This window comes from Piliocolobus tephrosceles, chromosome 20 (genome assembly GCF_002776525.5).
Source record: "Piliocolobus tephrosceles isolate RC106 chromosome 20, ASM277652v3, whole genome shotgun sequence".
NCBI lineage: Eukaryota > Metazoa > Chordata > Mammalia > Primates > Cercopithecidae > Piliocolobus > Piliocolobus tephrosceles.
In genome coordinates, this window is record NC_045453.1 from 8,978,332 (window position 1) to 9,004,005 (window position 25,674).

General features: G+C 50.1%; 1 protein-coding gene and 1 long non-coding RNA gene across 6 annotated transcripts in view; one reads left to right on the top strand and one right to left on the bottom strand.

Moving 5' to 3' along the window:
* EPB41L1 (erythrocyte membrane protein band 4.1 like 1) overlaps nt 1-25,674 on the top strand; it is a 139,371-nt gene that overhangs the window by 54,601 nt on the left and 59,096 nt on the right. The window contains exon 1 of one of the 5 annotated variants that reach the window (XM_026455269.1): nt 8,715-8,865. The exons of the other annotated variants lie outside the window; for them this stretch is intronic. The gene's annotated coding sequence lies outside the window, so the exon portion shown is untranslated. Of the gene's footprint in view, nt 1-8,714; nt 8,866-25,674 lie in introns of those variants that run through there. 5 annotated transcript variants of the gene reach the window in all.
* LOC113225025 lies at nt 1,558-9,749 on the bottom strand. The gene is made up of 4 exons (XR_003309638.1): nt 9,585-9,749; nt 9,030-9,220; nt 4,065-4,152; nt 1,558-3,016 (listed from the first exon to the last, which is right to left on the bottom strand). It is a non-coding gene; the product is annotated as an uncharacterized LOC113225025 (long non-coding RNA).

The window sequence follows — 25,674 nt, forward strand, 5'->3', positions numbered from 1 at the left end:
ACTATCCAGTATGGTAACCACTAACCACATGTGGCTATGAATTTTACATTTTGTTCCATTACATTTAAACTTAAATAGTCACATGTGGCTAGTTGCTAGACAGTGCAGTGCACTTGGTTTGTCATTCAAGGCTCTGCTTGGCACCAGCTCCTTTCTATCTCCTCAGGGATAGTCTCAGTATCCCAGGCTCCAGGCCATATGCAGCGTTTCCTGAGTCTACCTTGTAATTTCCAACCACTGTGGCTTGTGTTATGCTCTCTCCTCAGTCTACATTGTCCTTCTGCCCTGCCTTTAATGCCCAACCCACATGTGACCTCTTCCTCGAAACCTTCTTTGACACCTGCTGCTCTCTAATCTTTTTCTCCTCAGAACTCCCCAACACTCTGTCCTCTTCTTATAACTTTTAGTGCTTTCTGTTTTACATTGCAGTTGGCTGGTGTGGGTATTTTCTCTTACTAAGCTGTGAGCTTTTGGAGGATGTGACTGTTTTCTGTAGAGAGCTCTTGCTTCCTACTGCAGGTCCCTCCAGGTACACAGAGGAGTTTGATAAATCCCACAAACCTTTGCACTGGCACACCGAGGATACAGAGATTGGTACCATAACTTCCCTGTCCTCAAGCTGCTCACAGGCTTCTACGAGAGTCTGATTCATGCCCAGAGAACCATTGAAGCCAATGGTTATTTTGGGCAGGGAGATAAAAGCCACAGAGGGCCCAGTTGGCGAGGGGAGTCCGGCAGGAGCTGCCTAAGCAGAAGGCTGTGTTTACACACACAGACAACTTCTCTGCCCAGCCTGGCCTGGTGCGGGGAGATGGGAACATTCAGGCGTCACTGCCTGGCTGCCTCGTGAAGTTGGGGATTAACCAGTGATGCAGCGGCTGGTCTAGCCGTCTGGTCCCTGCAGATGGATGGATGAAGAGAGGGTTGAAAAGACAGCAGAGCAGTGCCAGCTTCTAGAAGTGAAGTGCTGGCTGGGTGGAGTGGGCACCTGGACTGGGAATGTGAGTGCAAGCAAATGTTTGTGATCTGACAGCAGACAGCAGGTGAAATTCTGCTGGGTCTGGCTTGGGGGTTTATGAGGTCTTCATAACAGTCCCTGTTTGAAATGGAAAAACTGTTGAAAAGAGAGAGGGAGAAAAAAAGATGGTCAGGTGCAGTGATTCACTCCTGTTATCCCAGCACTTTGGGAGGCCAACGTGTGTAGAACACTTGAGCTCAGGAGTTTGAGACCAGCCTAGGCAACATGGCAAAACCCCATCTCTACAAAACTATAAAAATTAGCAGTGCATGATGGCGTACACCTGTAGTCCCAGCTACTTAAGGGGCTGAGGTAAGAGGATTACCTGAGCCCGGGGAAGTTGAGGCTGCAGTGAACCATGATCACACCACTGCACTCCAGCATAGGTGACAGAGTGAGACCCTGTCTCAAAACAACAACAACAACAACAAAACAGAGGAAAAAAAGATAGAAACAGCTTTCTAGCTTTAGACTCTAATCCTAAGAGTATTTTACACCCTGAAAATCTCTAGCACATATTCATCTCTGGGACAAAAACATTAAAAAAAGGAAACTTTATTGATGTTATAACATAAACACAGAAAAGTACATAGATCATAAGTTTATACGTACTTGTGTAACTACCCCCCAGACATGAACAGAATATGTCAGTATCTCCAGAGTAAACCTGTGTGAAGCCTAATGTGTGTAGGAGTAATGATAGAACAAACACAGGCCCTGGAGTCAGGCATGCCTGGGGTTGAATCCTGGGCCCCTCCACCTACTAGCAGTGTGACCTTAGATGAGCGATTTAACTTCAGTTTCTTCCCCTGTAAAATCAAGGTTGATCTATAATTTCTGCCTTACAGGGAAGTAGGAGATTTAAAACTGAAAATATAGGCAAGTTGCTAGGCACAGTGCCAGCAAGTAAGTGGGGACTCAGATGCTCCCTGCAATAGCAATGTTAATTGATGGTGATGCTGCAGCACCTTGTGGCACCCGGGACCAGGGACACACGCACAGCTTTTCTCCTGTTGCCTCTCACTGCTCCCAGCCTCTGTATGATACTCTCCAGCTCTCTTCTGACTGCAAGGAATTAGAGATGCTGTGATGATGCAAACCTCAGCTGACACTTCAGGCACCCGATGGGAGGCTGGGTGGACATCTGTATCTAGTGGGAACATGGCCAGATTTTTCATGTTCTGGTCTCAGGAATGTGGCTTCTAGACCTCCTAGAGGGGCTGATTTCCTAAGGAGCAGCTGGAAGCATGGGGACCTATTAAGAAACAGCCGAGGTGGAGATAAGGCAGATCTCAGCCTCAGGAGTGTCCTAGCATCCTGGGTGCTGACTCCTACTTGCTCCCTGGCCTCTGGCTCACAGTGTGAAGATGGCCAACACATACTATGCACATATTGTGAACTGGGCACTGATGTGGGCCTTCAGGGGTGTGTGTGGGTGAGGGGGAAGGGAGTATGATGAAAAGTGGCCCTTATCCTACAGCTCATAGTACAGTGGAAGTTTAGGTCACATGACCCTGAACTTGAGGGTGGCAGGAGGGAGAGAGAGGGGCCAAGAGGTTATTTCTAGCCAGAGGAGTTGGGGCAAAGAGGAAGGGTTCAGGAAGTACTTCCTGGAGAATGCCTAGAAGAATAACTATGGGAAATGGGAAGAGGGTCTCCCAGGCAGAGAAGAGGGCAGAGCCACTGTGCCCTGGGGACCTGGAACCAGTCAGTTTGACAAAGCTCATCACATGGAATCTGAGAATGAGGCTAAAGAGCCAGGTGAGACCAGGCTGTGGAAGGTCTTGAGAGTTGGGCTGAGGTGTTTGAGTTGCTTCATCAGAGAATGAGGAGCCACTGAAGCTTCTTCCATTGAGGAAGCAAAGCAAGACAAGATCCTCTTACTGTGCTCTGTGGAGACCAGCATTGTCTTTAGCCAAAGATGGCAGTCAGTTGTCCAAGCCACTGGAGTGGGCTGTGAGAGCCTCTGGGATGCCCAGACATGTACAGGGGGCTTGGCTGTGGGTATAGAAGAGGAGGAAGGGCAGGGACCAGAACTAAGGTTCCCAGCTTTGAGAAATGCCAGTCTTACTGGATACATTGGAGAGCCTCATGACAACTGAGCCCCAAATTCAGAAGTAGAGGCAAGGATGAGATGAGTGTCCAGTAGGCAGAGAAGAAGAGACCGCCTCAGGGAACATGCCAGAGGAGACAGGGCCGGGCTTTCTGGAGGGGAGGCAACCTTGAGAATGGGCAGGCTTTGGAGACACTGCAGGGGCACCCTAGTGGGGTCCATCTGAGGTGCAGAAGGGAGCTTGGAACATGCCAGCACCATACAGAGCCTTTGTGGGCATTCTTGCATGTCATTCTCATAGCTCTGAAAGATGGTGCTGACATTATCCCCATTGTACAGATGGGGCAACTGAGGCTCAGAGAGGCTAAGGCCTTGCTCAAGGTCATGCAGCTCCTGTGCTAATAAATGTCCCCCATCCCTGCCCCAGCCCCCTTGCCAGACGTGAACATTGCCCTTAGGCTCTTCAGCAACACTACACTAGATACATATGGAAAAGTGCTTTGTACACTGTGACCTGCTATGCAGTTTGCAGGCATCCTCATCATTCCACGCTAGAATAAGGCTTAACGCAGAAGGGTGTGGTTCCCACCGTCTGGACTGGATAGAAGGTTACAGGAAGGGTAAGGTCTCTGGGAACTGCAGTGCTTTGAGAGGCTTCTTAGAGGAGACGGAGAAGAGGAAGTAGGGGGCAGCTGAAGCGGGGAGGTCCCTGCAAGGTGGGCACTGCCACACCCTGCCTACTTCCTCCACCTAGACACAGCTGCCCTGTGCTGCCCCCCGCAGAGTGCCAACCTCAGTGAAACAGCCTGCCAGGCAGCACTTCCCAGGCTGGTGGGTCGTGCTGCTCTGGTAAGTTTGGCTTTGGTAGCTCCCTCCCTCTGGCCCAGCTCCCAGTGGCCTGGGGCTGTTGCTGGGCCCAGCTGCCCTCCGGGGCAGGAGCCAGATGCCCTGCAGTGCTCTTGTCCTGGAATACCCTCCTCCCCATGACCTCACCTTTAACCCAGCTTGGCTTGGTATCTTCTCCTTCAGGAAGCCTTTTCTGATCCCTATGGGCTGAGTTAGGACCCCAGAGTATCTAAACCTGTACTAACCAAAAGAAATATAATGTGAGCCACACGTGCAAGCCACATGCAATTTTAAATTTTCTAGTAGCTACATTTTTTTAAAAAGTCAAAAGAAATATATGTAATTATTCAAATGATTTGTTTTATTTAACCCAATACATTCATAAGGTTTTTGTTTGTTTGTTTTTTGTCTTGTTTTTTGTTTTTTTTTTTTTTTTGAGACGGAGTTTCCCTCTTGTCCCCCAGGCTGGAGTGCAATAGCGCAATCTCAGCTTACTACAACCTCCGCCTCTTGGGTTCAAGCAATTGTTCTCCTGCCTCAGCCTCTGGAGTAGCTGGGATTATAGGCACATGCCACCATGCCTGTCTAATTTTTGTATTTTTAGTAGAGATGGGGTTTTACCATGTTGGCCAGGTTGGCCTCGAACTCCTGACCTCAGGTAATCCACCCACCTCGGCCTCCCAAAGTGCTGGGATTACAGGTGTGAGCCATGCCCGGCCATAATGTATTTCAATATAAAAATTATTAATGAGACGTATTACATTCTTTTTGGTATGAAATCTTCAAAATCTGATTTTTATATTTACAGCACATTTTGATTTCCACAAGCCACATTTCAAGTGCTCCATAGCCACATGTGGCTAGTAGCTACCATATTGGTTAGCACAGATCTAAAAACAGGGAGTTTATAAGGGTTGAAGCTCAGAGTTTGGCACCAGATACACCTGGCAGTCATATTCTGGCCCTGCCATTTATTAGCTGCATGAACTTTGGGAAGTTGCTAACCCTTCTGAGCCTCAGTTACTTCAGCTGTGAAGGGGATTAATAATTTCAGTGTCAGAGAATTGCTTTGAGGGTTAACCAAATGAATGTGTGTCCAGTGCCAGGCACAGAGGAGGTGCTCAGAAAGTGGTGGTGATTCATCTTCTAGTACCCTCTGATGTGCTCGGGTACGTGCCTCCACTAGATTGATTGTGAATTCAAGGGCAGAGGCTGTATTCAATTCTTCCCGCCTTCCCCAGTGTCCAGGGCCTGGCTTGGTGTGAGCATTACTGCTTGCTGAATGAAAGATTAAGTCCTTGGGCTGGGAGTGCTCTCCACCCCACCCTGCTTGCCCAGGAGGCAAGGGCCCTGGTGGCTGGGAGTCAGGAGACCACTACCTGTGGGTGACCTTGGCAAGTCACTGCTTTGCTGAGGACCTTGGTTGCCTCCTTTGAAAGATAAAAGGAAGATAGGAGGGGCCCTGCCTGAAGTGTTTGGTTGAATCTCTGCCCTGCAGTGACCTTGGGGGGCTGTGGCTGACTCTGTGCCCCTTGCTTTCCCAGCCAGTGGAGCAAATCACTTCCGTTCTCCTCTGGCTTTCCTGTATCCTGGACTTGTGCACCATTAAGTTCCCTCCAGTTAAAATTTAAGAGGAAAGAATTTCTCCTGTCTCCTAGACAGAGCAGAGAGGGGATGAAGGGTCCTGTCCCTTCTCTTCTGCCAGCATCTGCTGACCTCCCATCACAGCAGCCCAGTGACAGACACGGGGCAGGGATTCTCCCATTTTATAGGTGAGAAAATTGAGGCTCAGAGATGTCAGATAACCTGCCTAAGTAATACAAAAAGAAATGGTAGAGCTAGGGCTGGAAGCAAAATTTGCAGCTAAGGGAACTGAGGAGCCCCTTTGTTGGATGGGCTCCTCTTCCTTTCTTTCTCCAGGAGACTTGGTCCTGGGTTGAATCCTGTCCCTGTGCCTCAGTTTCCTTGCCTGGGGAATGAAAACAGGTAACTCGAGTAGTAATTGCAACTGATGCCTATAGGGGCCATGTATTCTTAAGTGTCTCTCCTGCTTCCTCCAGCCTGATTTTTCTGGAAAGGGTTATTGTTGGGTAAAGTGGAAAGTATCCAGTCCAGGGAGCCAGTGTAACTGTGCAAGCGTAACTTGGACAAGTCACTCCCACTCTTAGCCTCAGCCTGCCTATTTATAAGATGAGGGATGATATTATTTCACAAGATACTGTGCAGATGACACACAAAAGTATTTTGCAAACTAGAAAGTGCTAATAGAAATGTTAGTGAATAATAATAATAATAATCAAAATAATGAAAATAGCCGAAGCCTCATTTTCTGTGTGGTCTCAATGACCTGAAGTGAATTGAGCCCTTTGGGTGTAACTGCAGATGATGTCTGGGAACATCCTGCCTCGGTCTTTGGAGTGTAGCCTGGATTCTCCTGGGAAAGTGAGAGGCTCCATCTGGTTGAGGAGGGTGGGAAAGTCGCCCTGCCCCAGGGGAGGAGTGGGGAGGGCTTCAGCCTGGGGGAAGGAAGGAAAGGGAGAGGGCCAGGGAAGGAGAGTTGAACTAAGAGAAACAGAGAAGCCTTGGCCGTGCAGCCCAGATCCTCCTGCCCACGGGAGCCCATGATTGGGAAGGCTCAGCCAGCAGTGGAGACCGAGCCTATTTGGAATAAAAATACTTGAAGGCAGGCAGTCAAGAATCTCTTAGCAGCTGTGCATCTGAAACAATAAATTCATCTGGTATAACTCCTGAGTTTTATTGGTCCTTTCACTCATTCATTTAAATAAATGTGTGGTGAGCTAAACTCAAACAGAGCACCTTGTGTGGCAAAGTGACTTGCCCAAGGCCACAGCCTCAGGGGCATGTGTGACACTCCCTTGGGAGCTCCTGGGAAGAAGTGAATTTGAAAGGCCTGGGGATGAGAAGTCCAAAGGCAAAGGACAGGATTTCTACAGAAGACTGCCAAGCAGGACACTGGTCCTTCTGTCAGTCGGTCTGGGCAGATTTGTCTGTCTTCCCACCTTCTGTCTGGAAGGCGGGCCTGTTCTGTAGGACTGGGAAGAGCTGGCTTCATTCTGCTCTCTGCTCTTCATCTACTCCTGAACCTGGTGAGCAGGGGGAGTGAAGGCACCAGAAGCTGTATCTAAAGACACCTGATGAAGGAGGTTTAAGTTAGAGGAGAGAAGGCTTGCTTTGGACATGGTACAAAGGGACACAGTTGTATCTTGAGTTCTCTAAAGGGTGCTGAGGAGAGGGCATAGCCTCATTCTCTGGAGTCGCTAGAGTGCCTATGAGGACCCAGGGTAGAAGGTCACCATGATGGAGCAGCACACTGGGAGGGAGGAGTTGGGGGAGGGAAGTGCCTGGCTCTATAGTGTGTGACAAGCAGAGATGGAGAGCCCACTGGTGAGGCTGATACTGAGGGAATCGCAGCAGGGAAGGATAGAGGGCTCAGTTCACATCGAGACTGTTTCCCAGCGTGGGGCCTCTGTGCTTCCCAGAGCAGTGGATTCTGTGATAAGAACCATGGCCAGCACATGGTAGGTACTCAGGAATGATGTGAAGAATGAATGAATAGTTGTGTATGCCTGGGGGTGGAGTTGGTGACTGGGGTGGGTCGCAGTCATATGGGTTGCAGTAGACCCATGGACAGAAATCTTTGGAGATCATGCTGCGGTTACCCACCATTCTCTCTATGGCTTCCCCATGAACTAGGGGCCCTAGAGATAGGAATGTCCAGCCCTTTCATCATTTGCAAATAAGGCCCAGAGCATGGAGCAACTTGCCCGAGGGTACTTGCTGAGCCAGTGGCAGAGCTGGACTGGAACCCAGGCCCTCTACCTCCCAGAGCCCTCTGTGGCTTGAGGTCCCCACCTTTGGATTATATGAGATGGAGGTGCTGCAGTGGTTGGACTGGTTTTTTGAGTGGGTAACACTGCTCCTGGAGGGGAGGAGCAGGGCTTAGCTTGGTTTTGAGCCATGGTCTCTGCCACGAGCCGCTTGGCCAGCCCTTGCCCCTTCCTGGAGCTCAGGTGCACACTCAGCCTATGCTCACACACGTACAGCAAGTGTGCCTGTACACAGGCCTCATCCCCAATAGGTCCCTGGGTTCACTGTTACGCTTACTGTCATCGTCACCAAGGCACATGTGGACAAATGTGGACACCCTCTAGACACACTCAGAGGCACAGAGGATTCCCAGGAGACAGTTGCAATACCTCCTCTTGGTGGGGGAGGACGCCGAGTCCTAGGCGGGTTCTGCCCTGTTGCTGTGCTGCAGGGGTGGTGAGGGGATCCGGCTCCGGTGGGATGGGAGGCCCACTGAGGCTGAGTCACCCCTTCTGAGTCAGGGATCCATCCCCCTCTTCTCTCCTCCCCCTCCCTCTCTCGCTGCTGAGCCCCCAGGAGGGCTTGGCGAGAGCGAGAAGGCCCCGGGCTGGCTAGGACCAGGGTGGGGGCAGCCGGGGCGCTCGAGAGGGCCCGCTGCTGCACAGTCCCGCAGTGGTCTGGGAACTGCCCGTGTGGCAGGGACCGGGAAGAGGTGGCCTGGGAGCCTGAGAGAGAGGGCGGGGCGCGGGGGTGGTGGTAGAGGAGACAGGCAGAGAGGAGGCGGAGGCAGGGGCAGGGCCGCCGCGAGCTGGGAGGCAGGCGCGAGCGGCGGCCGCCCCTGGGCTGGGCTCCGAGGCCGGGGCGGGGGCGGGGGCTGGCCGCGCGTCGGGCGCCAGGCCCGGGGCTGTGGGCACCGTGCCCAGCCCCCGGCGCACGCCGAGCCGCCGCCGCCGCCGCTGCTGCAGTCGGCATCCATCAGCGGGCGGGGGTGTCGCCGAACAGGCTGCTCCGCAGAGCCCGCCGCGACCCCGCGGCGCCCCGCCCCGCGGCCTGCCTGCCAGAGGAGCCGAGGGGACCGCCCCTCGCCCAGCCTGCCCGACATGGGGACCCCCGGGCCCAGGTAGGCACACGGGGGATCAGGTGGCTCTGGGGCCGGGGGCTTGCAACATCGAGGCCCAGCCTTCAGTCCTGGGGAGGAACGGGGGCGAGGCCGAGAACTGAGTTTTCAGGCTGTTGGTCCCCTGGCCAGTGTGGGGGAGGGTCTTGCTGTTCCTCCCCACCTACCGGTCTGCAGCCTCCTCCAAGGCCTGGAGAGAGGATCAGGAGGCTGGGGGTTGGGGGGCTTTGGTCCTGCTGTAGGATGAGCGGTGGGTGGGCGCTGGGCTCCCACCGGCTGGCCCACTCTCTTTTCCGAGAGCACTCCTGCTGCCGCCTCCGGAGGCCAAGGGCTCTCTGGATTTCTCCTGCTTCGGACGCTGCAGGAGGAGCTCTTGGCTGGAGCCTGGGATGCTGGCGAGCTCTTGCCCTCATCTCTCTTCACTCAGGTTACGGACCCTTCCCCGCTCTGGGCACGGACCCTTCCCCGCTCTGGGCTTGCCTCCCTCCCGTCTCCCTTACAAGTACCTCACAGCTGCTAGCAGGTATCTTAGCCCTAGGACTTCTGCGGCTCCGGCCTGCCATTGCCCTGGCCAGTGACTGTCCCCTAATCAGAGGGAGAGGGCTTGTGTGTCCCACTTGTGTTTGGCACCTTCACACTTGGGGAGGTCCAAGGGCCTGAGAGGCTGGGGTCTCAGGGATAGGCATGGGGGGGCCAATGTCTACAGCCACTGGGCTACTTACTGGGCGCAGAGGCCACTGATTGGCAGACCTATATGGCTCAAAGTGGTCCATGGAGACCTTCAAGGCTGGACAGAGACCAAGAGGGAGTTCTGGGGATGCTGATCTCTCCCTCAGCTGCCAGCCATGGTCGTTGCTTTTCCCTCGGAGCTCTGAGGATGCATTGGTGGGGGAGAGAGCACCACGTGTTCCCACATTCACTTCTGGATCCGCATAGCACCTCCTCTGCACCCAAAGGTGGGAATGTGAGACGGCCAGATTTAGGACCTCACCAAGGCTGTGCGGGGTCCAGCGACTTGGCTCCATTCCCACCCTGTCCCCTAAACCCCAGCATTAGGAGCCTTCCAGAATCAGTGACAGTTGGGCCAGGTCGAGATCTGGGGCCTGGATGGTGCCCTCCACAGCTCCTGGAAGACTCAGTGCCTCCTGTCCCGGGCAAGGGTGTGGAGAATAGAGGCAGCTGTGTGCCTGTCTGCCCACCCATTCCTCCAGATGGAGCCTGCGGCAGAGGCAGCCTGTGCCAGCCTCCTCTGTGAGCCACCGTGGCCCAGGGAGGCTCTGCCAGCTCTGTGCAGGGATGGAGCTGGCTTCTCCTGGCCAGCCTGAGGTCATGCCTGCCTGGCAACCCAGGCACAGTATTTGTGGCATGCAGAGCACAGTCCCTGGGATTTCAGTGGCACCTCAAGGCAATCCTGGAGATCAGTACAGAGGGCATTGTTCCTATTAAAGTCCTTCCTGGGCTATGTGACAGTCCCCCTGGGCTCAGCCCTGTGAGCTTCTTGAAGAGCTTCTTCCATAGAACCCTGCATGAAAACAATGCTTGGTCAGGTAGTCCTCACTCAGTTGATATTGAAAGGTTAAATGGGGCCTAGAGAGTAAGAGTGACTTAGCCAAGGTCACAAAACAGCTGAGCGGGGGAGTCAGCACTAATGTGCCCAGGTCTTCCACCTCTTGTTCTCGGGCTCTTGCAGCTCAGATGCCGGCTTCCCTGCTGCGGTGGCTGTGCTATAGACAGGACTCTGCCAGGGGCTAGGCATTGTAGCCTGGAGCCTGAGGCTACCTGATCCCTTAGGAGGCGCGTTATGTTGGCCTCCCAGCGCTTGCCCTCAGTAGGTGAGCAGGAGAGGCCACGGCTGAGAGAAAGGGCCGCCAGTGGCCCTGGACCCTCTTGGAAGTGCATAGAGCTGAGAGGATGCCAGGTGCCTAGGGATGTTCTGGCCTGAGCCTCCAGGGGGCAACAGAGAGAGTTTTCTGACTTCAGGCTGTAGTGGGAAGTGCTTTTTAGCCCCTGCAGGGACTTCCCTAAGGGCCCCTTTCTGGGCTTCTCTGTTCCATTTGTTAAAAGAGGATGATCATCTTGGCTGGGCGCGGTGGCGCACGCCTGTAATCCCAGGACTTTGGGAGGCTGAGGCGGGCGGATCACAAGTTTAAGAGATCAAGACCATCCTGGCCAACATGGTGAAACCCGTCTCCACTAAAAATACAAAAATTAGCTGGGCGTGGTGGTGCGCGCCTGTAGTCCCAGCTAATTGGTAGGCCGAGGCAGGAGAATCACTTGAATGCAGGAGGGGGAGGTTGCAGTGAGCCGAGATCGTGCCATTGCACTCCAGCCTGGAGACAAAGCGAGACTCCATCTCAAAGCAGAAAAAGGGGGGGATGACCATCTCTGCCTGGAGATAAATACCAATGATTACACAATCAAAGTGATGGTATATATTGAACACTTACTGTATACCATGTACTGCAAGAAGTGCTTTGAGTCATTTCACAGTAACCCTATCAGATAGGTACGATTAATTATCCACTTTTTACAGAGGAGGAACTGAGGCTCAGAGAGGTTATGTCACCGGCCTAAAGTTACACAGCCGGAAAGCGTGGGGTGGTCTGAGTCTAGAGCCCTTCTTTCTACCATGACATTTCCTGGGGGCGATGTCTGGAAGTACCAGGTTGGTGTCCAGCGGAGCCTGGCAATTCATTGGTAGGCCAGGGCCGGTCCAGGTGGAGAGGTGTGTGAGATGTGTTTGTGTATGTCTGGCGACGCAGGGGGGGCTTTGTGGACTGAATATTACTATGATCCTAAGGGGTAGGGGTAGATAGGTACTGACTAAGAGCTCTCGGAGAAGGATCAGCCTTGGCCTTCTGCTTTCTGGCCAGCATCCCCCAGAAGTGGGGAAACACCAGACTCCCTGCTCCCATTGGTTTTTAGGGAAGATGGGCTGGCCCTGGACACATCCTGAGGCCCCAGTGGGGACTGGGCTGAGGAGGCCCTGTGGGCAGGGAGCTGAACCTGGGTGGATGGATGGGGGTGGAGCAGGCTGGCACTGCTTCCTTTGTGGGCTGGAGGCTTGTGGATCAGAATAGTAACAGCTAACATTTATTGAGCATTTATTACGTGCCAGGCCCAGTTTTAAGGGCTTCCATGTACAACTCACATTCTTCACAAAGCCCTGTGAGATGTAGATGAGGTATAGGAGTTATTATTCTTCCCATTTTACAGATTGAGGGAGCTGTGGCTTAGACAGTTGTTCAAGGTCAAACAATTAGGTTGTGGGGAGTCAGAATTCAAACCTAGGCAATATGGGTCAGAGCCATGTTCCTGAAGGCCATGCAAGGCAGCCTGTAATTTCTCAGAGGCCGTACTCCGTTTTGTTCAAGGTGAAATAGTCACTCAGCCAGATGCATCCCTCTCCTCAAAGACCTCCCAGTCTAGCTGGGAGAGATGCAGACATGACACACTAAAAGTAAAGAGTGTACTATTGCAGAGGCTCAGCATGGACTCCTATTTTGGTGCTCAGGGAAGGCTTCAAGAAGACAGGGACCTTTGAGCTGGCCACTGAAGGCCAGTCGGATTTCGATGGTTGAAGGGGGAAGGGCACCCACTTCCCCAGGTCAGAGGGGAAGGAAATAGTAATGCCTTTGAAGAAGAGTGGGTGGTCTGGTGTGCGTGGAACAGATAGTGTGTGTGGCGGAGTGTGAGCTGGAAGGTGACTCAGAAAGTCAGCTTGTGTTTGGGTTTTTGATGGAGCTCTGGAATCCTCCAGACGTAGGCTCTAGTCACAGCACTGCATTGTATTAGCCATGTGGCCTTGGGCACATCACTCAGCTGGCCCGAACCTCAGTTTCCTCATTTGTAAAATGTAGATAAACATGCTTGTCTCATAGGGACCATGTTGTGGTTGTTACATAAAGCACCTAGTGTAATGCTAACATATTGCAGGAACTCAGTAAACATTACTTCTCTCCCCCTTCTGTCTCTCCTAAATGTCAGGCCAAGGTGTTTCGACTTGACATGAGCCAGGATGCTCTAGGAACCTTTGCAGGATTTTAGTCTGCTGAGGAGCATGACAGAACTGTGTTTTGGGAAGGTCCCTTTGGCAACCGTATGATCCACAGGAGAGGGTGGACGTGACCTCATAGGAGAAACCTTAACTATGGGGACTCGGAGGGCTGGGGAGGGAGCAAGATTGACACTCACTAAGGTGTCCCTCTGGTAGTGGGTGGCTCGCCAGGTTGGAAAAGGAGGAGCTTGGAGTGGGTAAGGCCACAGGGTCAGGAATTCCATTTGAGGCCTGGTGAGTTTGAGAAGGGCTGGTCTCCCTTTAGTCATTTGGAAGATTGGACAGCATCTTTTTTGCACCTCTGGCCTGTTTTTCCTTTGAATTATTTCTTTTGAATAAATCCCCATCAGAGCTTCCTCTATAATAGCAGTAAATTGGGACTAAGTGTCCAACAATAGGAAGATGATTGGGTAAGCTTTGGAACATCCACTGGATAAAATAATATGCAGTGGTGAACACCCACAGAAAAGCTGCTTGCAGTGGATGGAGCTGTGCAATTGCAAAGCTCTTTTGCATCCTTGATTATTTTGTGCTTATGACTGCCCTGTGACAGAAGTAGGGCCGGGGCTAGATCCTTTCTGTGTTTGAAGAGAATGATGCTAGTCTCCAGTCTCCTTGAAGGCAGAGTTCACATTTTATTCATTGTTTCATCACAGCGTGTTGCTCAGTGGTTTGCAAATACTTGTCCGATGAAAGAATGAGTGAACCAATCAAGAGGGGAAGTGACTTGATCAGGGTCACTCAAGTTGAAAGACATAGTGCCTGCCATATTCTTGCTATTCCCTGCTTGCCACCTTCTTCTCACTCACCACTCACTGTCTTCGAGGGGAGTAGGACAGAGAGGTTCCCAGTGAGGACTTGGCACTTGCATAGAACAGGACTTCAGTCTTCTTTCTGTTTTTACTAGCTGTGAGGCATTGGCAAGTTAATTAATCTTTCAAAGCCCCAATTTACCCAGCTGTAATGTGGATAGTTCAAGTACCTGGTTTTAGGGTTGTCATCAAGATGAAGTAAGTTAAGGCATGTAAAAATCTTGGCATGGTAACTAGCACATAGTGAAGTATCCATGAACGTTAGTGGAGGTGATGATGATGTCATGATGTGATGTCATTCATGGTCTGATACAATTAATGTTAAATAGGAAAGAAGACTCCTAAGATTGTCAGTATTCATATTACAGTGGTATAAAATTAGGTGTGAACGTAGATACAGATTGGAAGAAAACAGGCAGAAAATGGAGTTCCAGCAAGCATATGGGAAGTAAATAAAACAGAAAAACAAATCTTTCTTTACTATTTTTCTTTAGTTTTAATTACAAAAACAATTTGTGAAAAATCTAATAATTCAGAAGTGTAAACCAGGCACGATTGATTAGAGGTTCACACCTATAATCCCAGCACTCTGGGAGGCTGTGGCGCGTGGATCACCTGAGGTCAGGAGTTCGAGACCAGCCTGGCCAACTGGGTGAAACCCCGTTTCTACTAAAAATACAAAAAATTAACCAGGCATGGTGGCTGGTACCTGTAATCCCAGCTACTCAGGAGGCTGAGGCAAGAGAATCTCTTGAACCCGGAAGGTGGAGGTTGCGGTGCAGTGAGCTGAGATTGCGCCATTGCACTCCAGCTTGGGTGACAGAGCGAGACTCCGTCACAAAAAAAAAAAAAAAAAAAAAAAAAAAAGTATTCTCCCCGTAGATTCCCAAACAAATCCTACTCTCCAGTCATAGCTAATAACAGCATGTTGTGTATCCTTCCAGGATATTTTCTATACCAACATAAACATACAAACCAGAATGGGATCATACATTGCATTATTGTTTTACAACTTCCATTTTTCATGTAACTACACATTGACATCTTTTCATGTCAGTAGATATAAAATCTATCTCAAAAATTTTTGCAATATGTATGTTATACTTTCATAATTAAATTTTAATGGATAAACCCTAGCTAGTTTGGCCAGCCCCCCTGTTGATTGACATTTGAAGTTGTTTCCAATTTTATGGTATTCTAAGTAACACTAACTGAACTCTAACAGTGTTTAGACAATGAAAATCAAGTGAGAGAAAGAGTCAGAAATCATGAGACCGTGATAGTTGCTCTCAAAGGTCTGCTGCTTCTCCCTTCTCCTGTTCCCTCCTCTCCTCACTGGAACCTGAGGGGACTGGTCTTGGAGGAGGCCATCTCTCTGTCACCCTTAAAAGGTGGTGATGTCCCAGGGAGACCCCTTCTTTCACCCACCCAGTATGGAGCTCTCCTAGGAAATGTTCAAATTCTTTTAGGATGCTATAAGCTGCTGCTTGGACTATGCTGCTGCCCATACCCAGACTGTCCTTGGACAAGCTTTTTACCTTCTCTGTACCTCAGTTTGTCCATCTGTCTGGTGGTGATCTGAGCCTTTGCTGCCACTGAGTATCTGCTATATGTCAAATACTGTGCTAGAGCAAGCTTCATGTGCTTTATCTATTTTTTCTTTTCTTTCTTTTACTATTATTTATTTATTTATTTATTTATTTATTTATATTTAGATGGAATCTCACTCTGTTGCCCAGGCTGGAGTACAATGGCAGGATCTCAGCTCACTGCAACCTCCACCTCCCTGGTTCAAGCAATTCTCCTGCCTCGGCCTCCCAAGTAGCTGGGATTATAGGCACGTGCCACCTGCCTGACTAATTTTTTTATTTTTAGTAGAGACAGGGTTTCGCTGTGTTGGCCAGGCTGGTCTCGAACTGCTGACCTCAGGTGATCTGCCTGCCTCAGACTCCCAAAGTGCTGGGATTACAGGCGTGAACCACCACACCCGGCCATTATTCTTGTTTTTTTAAAGCGTGACAGCGTCTCACTCTGTCACCCAGGCTGGAGTGCAGTGGCATAGTCACAACTCACTGTGACCTCAAACTCCCAGGTTCTAGTGATCCTCCTGCCTCAGCCTCTTGAGTAGCTGAGACTACAGGTTCACCCCACCTGGCTAATTTGTGGGGGCGCAGGGTAAAGACAGTGTCTCGCTGTGTTGCCCAGACTGTTCTCAAACTCCTGGGCTCAAGCAGTCCTCCCACCTTGGCCTTCCAAAGTGCTGAGATTACAGGCCACCACACCCTGCCTATCTCGTTTAATTCTCACTATATACCTTGGAGGTGTGGGAGATAGTCTTCTCAATAGAGGTTAAGTAACCTGCCTGAGGTCACTAAGCATGTGGCATCAGGATTCCAGCTCTGGCTCCTAAGCCCATGTCCGTAACTACTGTTTCCTGCCGACTCTCAACAATGACTAATTGGTGAGGTCCAAGCGAAATGGTTATAAAAAGATCCTTTAAATTGTAAAGTGCCCTGCATGTGGGAGGGATTGATACTGCCGTTATTATTTCTACATCCAGAGGAACAGTAGCTTTGGTTGTATGGTCTACAGCAAGTTGGAGGTCGTGGGATGTAGCAGCATTGAGTGGGGAGAGCACTGGACTGTGAGCCAGCAAACTTGAGTCCTAGTCCTAGCTCTCCTTGGAACTGACTAGCCATGTGGCCTTGGCTGCTAAGCTGCCTGGGAAACAAGCTCACCTACTCCGTGTGGCCCTTATGCAGCTCAAATGAGATAAAGCCCAGAAGACAGCCAGCACGTTGCCCGGCTCTCAGAGGATACCCTGCTAGTGGGAGGTCTCGCTCTGCCTTCTGCATCATCATCAGGATGGGCCAGGTGGGATGCATTTCTCCGTTTTGGTGCTGTTACTCTGCAGTTCTGTGCTGTCACGTGGTCCCCAGCTCACCACTGCACATCAGCCTGAGGCTCCCTGGTGGCCCGTGAAGCTTTCGGGCAAGAAGCCAAGGCTGATGGGTGGTGGCCTCTTCACATTGTTTGGTTTAAAGTGGTGTCTGTGGGTATTGCAAGCCTCTGACAAATTGCCATCTCCCCACTGCCATGTACAAACCCGAGCACCAGACAGCATGACTACAGACCCAGCTCCGTTTTTGATCCTTCTGGTCTGGCTGTGAAGGTGGCCTGAGGTCTCAGAGGCAGCTCTCTCAGCCTGTACCCTCCATCCTTTCATTCATGTCCATGTAGACATTATCACTCAAGAAAGTGAGTGTTCCATACTGGGGAAATCCCTTTGGGAAGTCACGTCATCTCCAGCAAGTGAGAGAAATAATAAGACCTAATAGGCACTCTTTCTTTCTTTTTTTTTTTTTTTTTTCTTGTAATTCTTCTTTTTTCTTTTCTGATTCCAAAAGTAATACATGCTTATAGTAGAAAATTGAAAAATACAGAGGAAAAGGCCCATATTTCCTTCTCCAAGGGAAGGCTATTATTAACATTTTAGTCTTTGGACTTAACTGGAGAGTATCTAATATTTTTGGAGCAAATATTTCTAATATTCTGGTACGTGTGTAGTGTTTTATAGGCATGATCTGATCCCATTTTCATAGTAAGCCTGTGAGGTATGCAAGATTATAATCATGACTTTACAGATGAACAAACTGAGGCACAAAGAGATTAAGGGACTTGCTTACGGTTCCATTGCCTTCCTTGACTTCTTAGCCTATTCTGCCTGTTCTCAGGCGCCCCTCATCCTAAATGAGCATCAGGTGGTGGATCAGTCTGATTCTGACAGCAAACAGAATTCCACTCAGATGCTTCCCCTGAGGAGATGTTAATAAAGGTGTGAGCAGGGTGAGGGGAACCCACACGGGATGCTGAGACACCCACAAACTAACAGGGACAGAAGGCGTTACCAGCTCTCGGCGTGAATAAGCAGGAGGGAGCAGTGTTACTTGAGTTCGGTGACCGGTAGAGGTGGGCAGGGAGCTGTTGCAGAGGGGCTCAGCCACTGCTGGGACCACAGAGAGAGAAATTGGGGAAGATACACCCAGGAACTTTCTCCTTCCACCTTCTGACTTCCTGCCAACGCCTTCTTCTTTATTTTTTCTTTAAGACAGAGTCTCTCTCTGTCAAACAGGCTGGAGTGCAGTAGCATCATCTCTGCTCACTGCAACCTCCACCTCCCAGGTCTGCCTCAGCCTCCCTGGTAGCTGGAACTACAGGCACCTGCCACCACACCCAGTTAATTTTTGTATTTTTGGTAGAGACAGGGTTTCACCTTGTTGGCAAGGCTGGTCTCAAACTCCTGACCCTAAGTCATTGCCCACCTTGGCCTCCCAAAGTGCTGGGATTCCAGGCGTGAGCCACTGTGCCCGGCCCCTGCCAGTGCCTTCTATTGGCCAAATGGAACCAGAAGCCAGGAGACAAGGGAGCTCAAGGGACAATCCAATGGGCCAGCCTCCTGCTTCTTCAAGCAGGCCATGGATCTGGGGGTGCAAATGGAGACTAACAACCCAGGCGGCGTGGTTGTAGGGAGATGGAAGAGACGTGTCCCCTGACTTCCCAGAAAGAAAGAGTTGTCTTAGTAACTGATTATTAAAAACATCATTCAAAACAAAAGACTTTTTTCTGCCTGGCAGTCTCTTGGTGTTTTGGTGTCTCCCCCCCTCCCCTGCCTCCCCATCTCCTCTCTCACCTGGTTCAGAATTCCCAAGAACACCTGGGCAACAGTCTTTGGTATCATCAGTGTGCAGGGTTTAGAAGAGACAGCTTTGCTTGCGCCATACATGTGGCTGTGTGTGTTCTCATGTTGTTTCACTGCTGTGCTTATGCATGCCACCGTGCCTGGCCCAGGACATTAACTTTTGTATCTCAAAGTCCTTCCATTCTCTGTAATAGCCTTGATCTCCATGGCCTTCCTCTGAAGTGGAGGACAGGGTCTCTCATCCCCGTTTGACACATGAGGAAACTGATGCTCAGAAAGAGGAAGTGGCCAGGTGTGGTGGCTCACGCCTGTAATCCCAGCACTTTGGGAGGCCAAGGCGGGTGGATCACCTGAGGTCAGGAGTTCAAGACCAGCCTGGCCAACATGGTGATACCCCATCTCTACTAAAAATACAAAAATTAGCTGGGTGTGTGGTGGCATGCACCTGTAATCTTAGCTACTTGGGAGCCTGAGGCAGGAGAATCGCTTGAACCAGGGAGGCAGAGGTTGCGGTGAGCCAAGACTGTGTCACTGCACTCTAGCCTCGGCGACAGAGTGAGACTCCATCTCAAAAAGGAAAAAAGAAAGAGGAAGTGACCTGCCCAAAGCTGATCAGATCGGAAGAAGAAGCACTGAAGCAGCAATGGTCCTGATTCTGAGTTCAGCTCTTCCCAGTATGTTTCATTTTCAATCTTGGGAAGTCTTTCTTTAGCCAGCCCCAACCCTGGGAGAAGTCAGTACAGCTTGAGCCCCCTGAGGTTGCTGGAATGCCATATAGTGGGAAGAACTCTGGAATCAGAGATACCTGGCACAGCCTTATGACCTTGGACAAATCCATTTGCCTCTTTGAGCGTGTGCATCCTCATTAGTAAAATAATGAGAATAATATCAGGACTTTGGATGGAAACATCAGGTGTTGAGATAAACTAAATCATCAGGAGAGGAGGGCTGGCTGGTAGCCACAAAGGCTCGCAAGGTGAATGCAGCCCGGGTCTCTATCCTCAGTTGGGTAGACTAGAGGTTGTCTCTTTGTGTTCTATCCATCAGTCATCCATGTGTTCAACCATTTATCCATCTACCCCTCCATCTGATGCCAGATCTGCTGAATGTGAATTCTGGCACTGCTGTTTACTAGCTGTGTGACCTGGGGCAAGTTCCTTAACTTCTCTGCTTCAGTTTCTTCTTTTGTAAAATAGGGATAATAAGAGTACCTATTACCCATTATAGGTTATTGTGAAGATGAAGTGAGTTCATTGATGTAAAGTACTCAGATTAGTGCCTAGCAAATAGCAGACTACAAATGATAACGTTGTTGTTATTTATCAGGAACTGCGCTGAGCCCTGGGAACAATGGCTAATGAGACAAAATTCTTATCTTTATGGAGTTTATTTTAAAGGAGGGATAAAAACAAATAAGTAAATCAATCAATGATAGAAGATCAGTTTGTGATAATTACTATGAAAACCAACCACCCAGCTGGGCATGGTGGCTCATGCCTGTAATCCTAGCACTTTGGGAGGCCAAGGCAAGCGGATTGGCTGAGCTCAGGAATTCGAGACCATCCTGGTCAACACAGTGAAACCCAATCTCTACTAAAATACAAAATAATTAGCTGGGCAAGGCTGTGTGCGCCTGTAATCCTAGCTACTGGGGAGGCTGAGGCAGGAGAATTGCTTGAACCTGGGAGTCAAAGGTTGCAGTGAGCCGAGATCACGCCACTGCACTCCAGTCTGGACAAGAGAATGAGACTGTCTCCAAAAAAAAAAAGAAAAAGAGAAAGAAAACCAACCACCCAACCCAGCATGCTTGCTTAATGAATTTGAAGTTTCTGTTTGGGGTGATAAGAATTTTTGGAAATAGATAGTGGTGATTTTTGTACAACATTGTGAATGTAATTAATGCCTCTGAATTGTTACCCTTAACAATGGTTAAAATGGCAAAATGAAACAAAAACAAAACAATCTAGCATGCTGTAACCAAAAAATAGGGGAAAGGAACTAAATAAATTAGACAGGGTGGTCAAGGGGCACACAGATTCACAATCTGAAGGTGGGAGCTGCCAAGCTGTCCATGCAGAGGGACCATTGCAATCATTAAGGACAAAGCCCCAAAGCCTGGCACAGTCGAAGAACAGACGGAAAGCCAATGTGACAGGCTCATGGTGATGGTGGTGGTGTGGGGAGGCCGTAGGGGACCAGTAGTGGTAGGAGCTGATGCTGAAAAGATGGGCAACAGTCATATACAGAGGTCTGTAGCTTTGATAAGGAGTTTGTGTTTTATTTTAATGGGAGGCCCTTGGGGGTTTTAAAGAGGGCATCTGGCTGGGCGCAGTGGGTCACGCCTGTAATCCCAGCATTTTGGGAGGCCGAGGTGGGGAGATTGCCTGAGCTCAGGAGTTCAAGACCACCCTGGGCAACATGGTGAAACCCCATCTCTACTAAAAATACAAAAATTAGCTGGGCGTGGTGGCAGGTGCCTATAGTCCCAGCTTCACGGGAGGCTGAGGCAGGAGATTTGCTTGAATCCAGGAGATGGAGGTTACAGTGAGCTGAAATCATGCCACTGCATTCCAGCCTGTGGCCACAGAGCGAGACACCATCTCTAAAAATAATAATAATAACAATAATAGTAAATAAAAAAAGAGGGTGTCCACTGAGAGTTTTGGAAAGATTCTTATGTCTGCTTTGTGGATAATAAACTCTAGGAGGGCCCGAGTGGTCACAGGGAGACCATGGAGCAGGCTGGGGCAGCTCTCCTAGAACAAGCTGATAGTGGCTTAGATTTAGGCAGTTGCAATGGTGATGGAGAAAAAGAGCAAATCCAAGTTACTGGACTCAGAGATGCTGACTCATGCTAACCCTGGTTAGAGGGCCTGATGTATAAACCAGATACCAGTTGATTCATTTTTAAGGAGTGGTTTCACTGCCAGGCTAAGTGGATATTGCCTCATCTGGGCTAGGACACCCTCTCCCTGCAGGCCACCCGGATAAAGATCCACAGCTGAGAAGGCTGCTGAGTGCCCCTGGAAGGTGAGCTAGAGGAGCCAGAGGGTGGTTAGGATGTTGAGGAGCGTCAGACGCTGACAGTCTGCTGTGCCAGCCCCAGCCCAGGCAAGCATCCCTGGCCTCACTGGGTTCCTTTCCCCCAGACAGAGCAAGTACGGGCGCTGTCAGCATTTATTTCTCTGGCTGACCTTTCTCTTTTCTAATCCTGTGCATTAGGCCTTTCATATGTTAGTGTCATCAGTCTGGTCCTGCTGGCTGTCTCTTAGAAACATCTCTTTCTCCATTTCTCTATTTGTTGTGGGTGGACACTTCTGAACTCCCGTTCTCAGGCCCCTCCTCACTGCAGCTTCCCATTACTGCTGGTAATTATAGACCCTACGTCTCAGGCTTGTTTTATTGGGTGTATACCATGCTAAGTGCTTTTTTTTTTTTAGATGGAGTCTTGCTCTGTTGCCAGGCTGGAGCAGTGGTGTGATCTCGGCTCACTGCAACCTCTGACTCCCTGATTCAAGCCATTCTCCTGCCTCAGCCTCCCGAGTAGCTGGGACTACAGACACGTGCCACCATGCCCAGCTAATTTTTGTATTTTTGGTAGAGACAGGGTTTCACCATGTTGGCCAGGATTGTCTCCATCTCCTGACCTTGTGATCTGCCCGCCTCGGCCTCCCAAAGTGCTGGGATTACAGGCGTGAGCCACCACACCTGGCCGCTAAGAGCTTTCTCTGTGTTATTTTCCTAAATCTCCTTCACCATCCTGAGAGGGAGGGAGGAGTGTCTCTGTTTTATAAAACAGGCAACTCAGAGCCAGGCATGGTGGCTCACGCCTGTAATCCTAGCACTTTGGGAGACCAAGGCGAGTGGATCACAAGGTCAGGAGTTCGAGACCAGCCTGGCCAAGATGGTGAAACCCCGTCTCTACTAAAAATACAAAAATTAGCTGGCTGTGGGCACCTGTAATCCCAGTTACTAGGGAGGCTGAGGCAGGCGAAATCACTTGAACCCAGGAAGTGCAGGTTGCAGTAAGCTGAGATCGCTACACTCTAGCCTGGGTGACAGAGCAAGACTCTGTCTCAAAAAAACAAAACAAAAAAAACAGTGGCACCTCAGGCTCAGAAAAGTGAAGTCACTTGTCCAAGGTCACAGAGTGAGCAGGCATTGGCACTAGGCTTTGGATCTGGGTGTGCTTGACTCCAAAGCCTGTGCTGTGAACCACTGAGTCACAGGGCCACCTGCTCTACCTCTGTTCAAGAGGTCCGTGAATGACCGTGTGAAGTCTCTAGCCCTGGGCCTGGCTGGCAGCAACACTTAGTGATGGGAGCCCTGTCCTTCTCCTGCACGGAGATGCTTCTGACTCTGGCAAGGCTGCCTGCACCCTCCCAGCCCCGTCACTCCTCCCAAGCTCCAACCAGTCCCTCCCTCCAGGCTGTTTGGTGCTCACCTTTATAGGCTTCTCACTCTGAAGTGCCAGAACGTCAAGGTCTCCTCTCCATCCCCTGCCAGCCCCCTTCTTTCTATCTCTGGACATTTGCCCACATGGTGACTCAGCTCAAATGCTCTCTCTGCATCTTCTGTCAAAATGGCTCCCTTGGCCGGGCGCAATGGCTCAAGCCTGTAATCCCAGCACTTTGGGAGGCCGAGACGGGCGGATCACGAAGTCAGGAGATTGAGACCATCCTGGCTAACACGGTGAAACCCCGTCTCTACTAAAAAATACAAAAAACTAGCCGGGTGAGGTGGCGGGCGCATGTAGTCCCAGCTACTCGGGAGGCTGAGGCAGGAGAATGGTGTAAACCCGGGAGGCGGAGCTTGCAGTGAGCTGAGATCCGGCCACTGCACTCCAGACTGGGCAACAGAGCGAGACTCCATCTCTAAATAAATAAATAAATAAATAAATAAATAAATAAATAAATAGCTCCCTTTTTTCAACACCTAATTCCACCTTCACCCCCAATCTACCCTAGAAACTTCCTTTGGGAACTCCAGGCTACAGTCCAGATCACCAGGTCCCCAGACTCTGCTGAGAGGCTGAAACATAAATGGCAAATCTAAATCACCTCCTGCCTAAGTGTTTAGCAATTTCCTGGGTGAGCATCCTCCTCCCACGTTGCAGCCAGCTCCTCGGGGACCAGCACGTGCTTCCCTCCAGGGGCCACTACGGTGCCTGGCCCGGCCTAGCTGCACAGCAAGCTCAATCAGTCTGTGCTCACCTGGGCCTGGGCAGAACCATGCCTACGTGGCAGGTTATGTCAGAAGCCAGGGCCAGGCCCTCGGCTCCCTTTCTGTGGCCTAGTGAGAGAACCATGCTCTTTTCCTTGGATATGTGAAATAAAGATTTCATCATATATTTTTTTTAAAAGATGTTATTTTTGATTTATAAATTTTTAAAAGATTTAAACAGATTTTATCTCCTTCTCATACTGCCATACCAAGCCATGTGCATCAGAAAAATTTCTTTTTTGACCTCTAACTTAAACTCATTCAAGGAATCTCCAAGTATAGTAGCAAAACCAAAAACTACAGTTAAATAGAAGAAAAAATAATCTGTCTTCCTGCCACCCAGAAATAACTATAGTTAATACTTTGCTGAATTTTCCATATCTGTGCATGTGTATTCATTAACATAGAGTTAATCTGTACAAACTGTTATGTATCATGCTTTTATACTCAAATCTTTTCCATGATTTTTTACATTTTTTTCTTTAACTCTCTAGAGTGAATGAGCCATCATTTCTCTCAGTAGCCCCTGGCCATGGAATGCAGAGGTGGCTCCTGCCACGTCCTTGGTGTTCAGCCTGAGCCTGAGTGCTTTCTCCTTTGCGGGGTTCTGTTGGGGTTTGCTTGAGGCAGCCAAGTACAGTGGAGAGAAGGCAGACCTAGAGTTAGGATCTGGGGAGTCTGGAGGCTGGGGAGGGAGGAGAGTGGGCGGAGGAACCAGGGAAATCTGGTTTCTGAGGAAATGACTGTCAGTCGTCCTTTTTGCTCACAGGGTCTCACCTGTAAAGGAAGAGGAGTAGATTGAATTATCTCAAAAATTATCTCAAAAGGCATCCAGCTCCTCTCCTCTGTGGTTCTGGGAGCGCCGGACATTTGCTGCCAGCGGGCTCTGCTGGAGACCCAGCCAGAGGAAGACTGGGATATTTATTTAAGGTTGCTTTCCTGGCTATTTCAAGAAACCTCAGACCCAGGAAAAGTTCCGGGAGTATGAACTGAAATCAGATTGAGGCCATTGGAGAGGGAGGAGTGGAAGTATCTCTTCCACTGCCCGGGCCCACAAGTGGTCATGTGGATTCTGCATCTCACAGCAGAAAACACACAGATGAGTCTGTGGTTCCTTTTTTTTTTTTTCTTTTTTTCTTTTTAAGCAAAATTAAGCAGGCAGTTATTTTAAGAGTTCTTGTCTATAGGCCTTATCTGGCATTATGACCAGTATCCTTAAGTGCAGGCTCAGAAAAGATCCTGAGCCTGGCGCACAGGTATCATCATGTGGACCCTTCCAAGGCTGTGGGCTCCCCTAGAGCAGCTCTCATTGCTTTGTATCCTGGCCTGGAGTCAGCACTCATTGTCCTGTAAGTGACAGAGAGCCTTTATTTAACTGTGGCTTTAAGTTATGCCCATAAAGCACAGAGTAGTGGCTTGAGTGGAAAGCATTTCTGTGGGGGGAGGAGGTGATGGGGACCCAGGCCTTCCCTTCCTCCTCATCTTCCTTCTTAATAGTAGCATCAGTAACAACAAACCCTCTCATTTGTACTACGCGCCTCCACATACAAAGCGTTTCCCCCGTTTTCCACTCTGTGGGGGACTGAGGATGTTCAGGGTCCCAGAGCTCTCCTGTGCCTGAGTGGGGTGCTCAGGGTCCCTGGCTTTCTGTCCAGTGCTCTTGGCTTTGGGCTAGGCTGATGCTCACTGAGATGCTGGGAGAAAAACTGAAAAATGTGGCCGGGCGCGGTGGCTCAAGCCTGTAATCCCAGCACTTTGGGAGGCCGAGACGGGCAGATCACGAGGTCAGGAGATCGAGACCATCCTGGCTAACACGGTGAAACCCCGTCTCTACTAAAAATACAAAAAACTAGCCGGGCGAGGTGGCGGGCGCCTGTAGTCCCAGCTACTCCGGAGGCTGAGGCAGGAGAATGGCGTAAACCCGGGAGGCGGAGCTTGCAGTGAGCTGAGATCTGGCCACTGCACTCCAGCTCAGGCGACAGAGCAAGACTCCGTCTCAAAAAAAAAAAAAAAAAAAAAAA